Below are 7114 nucleotides of genomic sequence, written 5' to 3' on the forward strand. Positions count from 1 at the left end.
TGCAGTCTCGCTGAGCTGTTTTTGGAGACAGTCTTGCTGTGTTGCCCAGACTGGTTTCGAATCCTGGGCTCCAGGGGGGTCTTCCTGCTTCAGCCTACACCTGGCCTCCCTTCAGCATCCCGTACTATCATGTTCTGGGTATCTGATCTGCTCCTCCTCACTGGAGCCTTGGGCTGGTCACTTGTTGAGCACAATTTCTGGCTTTTACTTTAAAATGGGCCTCAGGTAGGCACAGTGGCAAGGCAGGAGCAATAGGCAATGACTAGAGCAAGCAGTCTGGCTAAATGATCGCAGTGACCAGCGACAGCACTGTGAAGGCGGAGCTGTTCCATTAGGAGGTCCCCAGGGCAAGACTGGGAGGGCAGTGGCACAACCGGCCTCCCCCAAAGCTGCACAGATTCTAGGACATTCTTATTAATATCATGTTCTATTAATACTTTGTACATTTCACATATACAGAATTAACCTCCAGATTCTGGATCTTAGCACTCTCCTGCCCTCTGGGCTGGGTAAACAGGCCATCAGGGCAGCTCTCCGGTGCTTCAGGCAGGATGCCCAGCTTCAGGTGGGCTGAGCAGAGATGGGTTTGAGGCCAGTGTCCCTATGCCTCACGTCTGTGTGGCCAGGCTGCAGACCAGAGTGTGGAAAGGCTCATGTAAGTGGGTTCATTGAAGGAGGAGGACAGCAAATGAGAGGTCCAGGGCCTGGGCCCACAGCTGTCCCTGGTCAAGGTGGAGGAGGTGAGACAGGCAGCCGGTGGGACCAATGCACACCAGGGATGTCACCTCAGCCAGGGACACCAGGGTGTGAGGAAGGGTGGTGTTCTGGCCTGCAGGGGCTGAGGTCTGGTGGGACAAGGGGTTCAAAGTGGGACAGAGGTGAGTCAGGAAGGATGAACAGCAACCTCATGGACAGGAACCAGCCAAGGTTGTGAGGACAATGGGTGCCAGCTCCCAGGGCCATAGGCAGGGCTGTGGGTGACCTGTGGGTGGTGCTCTTCTCCCCAGGGTCCCAAGGGCTCAGCAGCACCACATCACTTAGAAAGAATGCTTGAAAGACCACACATAAGCACACACGTGCTCACACACACACATACACATGCACGCACACACACATCCCTGTGCACTTATGCATGCACACACGTGCATACACTCATATGCACAGGCACACACACTCCCCACTCTCCTGTCCTATCAGTCAGAACTGCAGCAAACCACCAGTGTGACCCCTCACAAAGGGAGAAGCCTTCAGGGGGCTCCACTGTCCCTCACCCATGATTCAGGTGCCTCAAGAATCCTATGACCTTGAGGAAAAAAGGGAGGACTGCTGGGTGATATTGACACGGGTGTGCTGATTTATGTCACTTAACACTACGGTGTCAAGATTCATCCATTTTCTTACAGAGACCTCAAGTTTATCTTTATTTATGGCTCAGTAGTACTCCATTGTATGTAAATAACCACATTTTCTTTATTCATTCATCTGTTGGGAAAGAAACAACTTTGTTTTCCTAGCAAGGGGTGAAGGTCCTGAGAAGCCTGGCACACACCTATAATCCCAGCAGTCCCGGAGGACACGTTCAAACTCGCCCTGGGTAACTTGTGAGGCCATTCTCAGAATAAAAATAAAGGGGCCTGGGGGCTGGGGATGTAGTTCACCATAAAGGTTCTGGATTCAATCCCTAGCTTGAAAAGAGGAAGAAGGAGAGGTGGAGCCAGTGAGAAGAGTGGAGGGAGGAGGAAGGGGCGGGGAGGGGGAATTCAGGAAAGGGCAGGAGCCCAGCCAGCAGTGGGCGGCGGCAGGGGTGAAGGGCCCGCTCCTTGCAATCGCAGCCCACCGCCCCACCTCAGGCACCCACTCGGGGTCCCCTCCCTGCTCTAGAAGGGACCCGAGGTCCCCTCGCCCCACCTGCCTCTAGATCGCGCAAAGCCGGCTAGTGAAGCTGGTCTGTTTGCTGTCGTCATGGGAACGCCGTCACCACGGGAAACCGCGTCTCTTCCCCTGACCGCGCTGAGGGGGCGGGGCCCAAGCGCCCCCTTGAGACGCATTGAGCGGAGGCTCTGATTGGCCGGCGGCCGCCTGCGTGGGGACCTGCTAAGGAAGCTGTGGGCGGGGCGGAGAAGATGCGACGCAGAGGTGGGCGCCGGGACCCCACCACAGGTCCTGCTTCCACTCGGGGATTCGGGCAGATTGAGGGGGCAGGGAGACTGCGGCACGAGGTGCCCATCCCGCCCACCGTGGGCGAGGCCGGCAGCTGCGGGCCGGCTTCTTCTCGCCCAGACAGGTCCGTGTCTGCGGCGCTGAGTAAAGAGCCGTGGGAGCCGGTGACCCAGGAGCCGGGGCTGCTTGTCTAGCCGAGCAGAGGCAAAATGCACACGACTTGTAAAGGGTGCTTAAAACCGACCTGGCGCGGGGCGCACACCTGTCTTCCGGAACTCAGAAAGGCTGAAGCAAGATTGCAAACTCAGGCCCAGTCTGGATAGATTAGCAATTTACTGAGACCCTGTCTCAAAGTTTAAAAAATAATCAGAACAGTACACAGAGCCGTAGGAGAGCAAAAGCAGAAAGAAGTCCAACCGTATGCACTGCTCATGAGAAAGTAAAGTGCAGAAGCCACTTTGGAAAACTTCTGACAGTTCCTCAAAGTATTTGTAAACATAGGATGACCTACAACCCAGCAATTCCACCCCTAGATATGTATCCAACAGAACCAAAAACGTGTTCACTCAGAAGTTTGTATGTGAATGTTTACAGTAACGTTAGTCATAATAACCAACGGTAGAAATAACCCAAGAATGAATAAACATATATGTAAATTTTTTAATAATAAAAGGCTGGGGATGGAGCTCACTGTAAAGAGCCTGGGTTCATCCTCCAGTCTAAGGAAGAAAGAAGTTGGGTATGGTGCCGCACACCTGTAATACCAGCAGTTGGAAGGCTGAGGCAGGAGGATCAATGTAAGTTAGAGGCCAGCCTGGGCTACAAAGTGAGCTCAAGGCCAGCCTGAACTGCATAGTGAGGCCCTGTCTCGAAAAAACAAAAAAAAAAAAAAAAGATTTACTAGTAGTACTATTAGCATTTCTGCTAATTTCTTCTTGTTTAACCAAAAAGAATTTAAAGAATATACTGGAATGGTAACTGCAATTTTATAAGAAATTTTAATAACATAAAATAACCTCACAGATCACAATCTTAGAAGCTAAACACCCCAACACTGAAGCTAAACACTACTGACAGGTGACAGCTAGGCTTCTCTCAGGCAGGAAGAAAGCAAGGCCTGCCCTCTAGAGCCCTGCGGAACCAACGCCCACGTGTCTGGAAGCCCTGCTGTGGCCGGCGCTGTGGCTGGCACAAACGTGTCCCAGGACAGGGAGCAAGAAGTCAGGGGTTGACAGACAGCTTCCTTAATGAGGGTTGCAAAAGGAGGCGCCTGGTTGTACCATCGAGTGGGCCAGGAGAGCAGTGTCATGAGATGCCTCTCAGGCACACCTAAGAGCAGAAAACCCGTGCCAAATCTTGTAAGAGCCTTGGGACCCAGGCCGAGGTTATGAGACACTTGCACATCACGCCTGGTGATGGTACCAGCGTCTGCACTGAGCACCTGGGCTCCACGTTCCACTCCTTCAGCTCTTCGAACTCCTCCTCAATCCTGACCTTTACTGCGTATCTCTCCTGGGCTTCTGTGACCAGATGATCACAAACTTTGGGACTCTGGACAAACCTGGGACTCTCTCAACAGTGAGAAGTTTTTCTCACTGTTCTGAGGCTGAAGTCTGAAATCAAGGAAACCAAGGTGTCATATGGCCAGAGTCTACACCTCACCTCTCAAGGCTCAGGGAGACAGCAGGTGTGCATTCAGCGGAGTATGACTGTGCCATCTTGAACTGTCACCAGCATGGCAGTGCCTGATGACCCTGGTCATTGTACCTGTGCCATTTTCCAGGATACCACATCTAGATAAACAAGGCTAGGGCTGGGGATATAGCTCAGTGGCACAGTGCCTACCTGGCAAGCCTAAGATCACAAGTTCAATTCCCAGTACCCAAAAAAAAAAGATAAACAAGGCTGGCATGTAGCTCAGTGTCTGTGCTCCTGCCTGGTAAACCACGCACAGGCCCTGGGCTGGATGCCTGAACTGGAAAAGAGGGTACAATCACTAGTGACATGTGGCGCCCTCACCTGTGCCTGTACCTGGGTCTGGGAGGTCCGCATAAGATAAGCCAGGCTCATTCCAGCCTGGACTCAGGCACTTTCGTCCTACCCAGTGCACACACCCTCCTCTGAACCAAACTGTGGGGTCTACCTGGTCCTCCTGCTGTTCAGAACCTATGAACTGGGCCCTGTGCTGTCTGTGTGCCTTTCCTTGGACACTGGGAATTGGTTGTCCTGGAACAGGCCAGCCGCCCTGCAGTTTGTCACCCACATCTGCACCTTGGTCCCCTTCTATGACTTTTCTCCCACTGGCTCTCTCAGAAGGACACAAGGGATGGCATTTAGGGCCATCCAGAAACCCAGGACAATCTCATCTGAAGATTCATAGATTTCTTAGGTGGGCAAAGATGCTGCTCCCAGACAAGGTCAAATTCACAGGCTCCAGGAGAGGACAAGGACAGATCTGGAGGTGGGAGACCTTCTTCCTCCTCCTTGGTTCTGACACCAGCCAGGCCAGGAGCCCCTGCTGGGGTCCACACATCTCTATCTGGGACGTGTCTTCTCACACCCAGTGGAGCCATGTAGGCCTTGCTGGCCTCTTGCCTGGACTCTTTCCTCCCTGTGTCCTCATGGGGTCAGTGGCATGGCTGCTCTTCAGGCCCCCACCGAGTAGCCAATCCAGGCCGGGCCATTCCCTCCCACCGGTATCCCATCATGAACCCCAGTTCTGAGTGACATGCACCCTGGGCCACCTCCAGGCCCAGGCCAGTGGGACAGACACTGCTACTGGTGGTCACTGCTGCCCCCTACATGGTTCAGGCACTGTCACCTGAGGCCTCTTGATGGATACTGTCCGCAGGAGGTCCAGGAGCACTCTTCAGGGAGCCTTTGGGGTTTTGGAAGAGATGTCTAATTCTCAGCTACAGGTGGGCTGGCCTTGACTCACAACCCTGTGTGTCTCCCAGGGGACAGCATCTTCCCTACCAGAGTCAGCAAATAGAGTCAGAGCAGGCCGGGGGACCACCCCCAGGCTGCCAGCATCTGTGTCTGGACCGGGCGCTACTTGTCATGGTTATGAAGGGCATGATGCTGGGCACTGGGCGTGTCTGTTGTGGGTATCACACTTCATCATGAGTCAGGGGTCCACTGTGTGACTCCTGAGCTGGTCAGGTTCCTCTGTGTGGTCGCTGTGGTTTGTCCCCCAGAACCTATGTAGAGACTGAGCCCTCCTTTCAGGACAGTGGTGTGGGAAGCAGAGCCAGGGGGGCAGTAGAGATGCTGGGGACTCCGCCTTTGGGAATAGCTCATCTGTTCACAGGACTTGTGGGTCTGCTATGAACGCCAGCCTGCTGGGTCTGGGTGCTCCCTATCCCACAATGAGATGCCACAACGGAAGCCTGGGTGGGAATCACTTCAGGCACAGAAGTGACTTCATGTCATCTGTCCCAGGGAGTTGATTCCATCCCCCACAGACAGAGGGGAAAAAATGGCCACAGGGGAGTTCAGGACCCTTGGCAATGCGCTGAGGTGAAGAAAAGCTCAGGCTTGGACAAATCTGTAGGTCCTCCCCAACCTTCCTCATCTCAGCACTGGAGCAGCAGGCATGAGAAATGATGCAATGCCAGGCAGCCTAGACAGCCCCCTTCTGGCCACAGGAGAGCTGGCAACTGCACTGGAAGGCTTGGGAAGTGAAAAGATACATTTCTGACTCTGTCCTTGCTTCGGGTTGGGGGCCTCGCAGGACAGTAAAGACATCTGCTGAGGAATCTCAGAGAAGAAGCCAGGTGTGGTGGTGCATTCCTGTCATTCTAGCACTTGGGAGGCTGAGACAGGAGGATCACAAGTTCAAATCCAGCCTGGGGAACTTGGGATATAGTGACAACTGTCTCAAAAATAAAAAAGGGGCTAGATGTGGTGGTGCATGCCTGTAATCCCAGCACTCAGGAGGATGAGGCAGGAGGATCGTTGTGAGTTGAGGCCAGCCTAGGGTACAAAATGAGCTCAAGGCCAGCCTGAACTGCATAGCAAGACCCTGTCTCAAAAACACAAAAAATTAAAAAAAATTAAAAATAAAAAACGGGGAGCAGAGGATATAGCTCAGTGGCACAAGCACCCACCTGCCAAGTGCAAGGTCCTGAGTTTGATCCTCGGTGCCAAAACAAAACAATAAATAAATAAATAAATAAATAAATAAGGGGCTGGGAATGGTGGTGCACATCTATAATCCCAACACTCAAGAGGCTGATGCAGGAAGATCACAACAAGTATGAGGCCAGCTTGGGCTACCAATGAGTTCAAGGCCACCCTGAGCTATATAGCAAGATGTCTGAAAAAAAACAAGTAATAATAATAGTAAATAAAAATAAAAAAGGGCTTGGATGTGTGAAGATGCTGGGTTTAATCTGTAGTATTGAGGTTCTGCATTTCATTTTCTCTGAGATAACAGGGCTGGAGAGAGGAGAGTGAGTCTGCACTCTGCGCTTTCAACATTATCTCTGGGACGGCAGGGCCTGTGAGAGGAGTATAAGAACACACGTATTTGGCGGGTAGGCCACATGGAACCCCAATACCTGAGACCCAGAACAATAGCCACGCTCCAGGTGCATGGGCACACACACGCCTTTGGAGGGTGGAGTAATTAGCGAGACCCAGCAACGTGGAAATGTCTGAAGCAGCAGCGAGGAGCCAGCAGTTGGGCTCTGAAGAACTCTACAACAGAAGGCCAGACCCAGCCCCCACATCAAGGCCAAGATTGGCTCCATACGCAGCACATTTCTGGGATTAAATATGGACACTATCACAGAACTGTAAACACCAGAGGTATTTTACTACTTTCATTCTCCCTTGTTTGTCTGATTGGCTATCCCTCGCCCTGTCTTGTTGGATGTCATCTTGTTTTGTTTTGTATTCTGTAGTTATTTTTATTGATTTTTTTCCCTCCTCTCTCTGATCTCCTTTTCCT

This window comes from Chinchilla lanigera, unplaced genomic scaffold (assembly GCF_000276665.1).
Source record: "Chinchilla lanigera isolate Chin_1 unplaced genomic scaffold, ChiLan1.0 scaffold00145, whole genome shotgun sequence".
Taxonomy (NCBI): domain Eukaryota; kingdom Metazoa; phylum Chordata; class Mammalia; order Rodentia; family Chinchillidae; genus Chinchilla; species Chinchilla lanigera.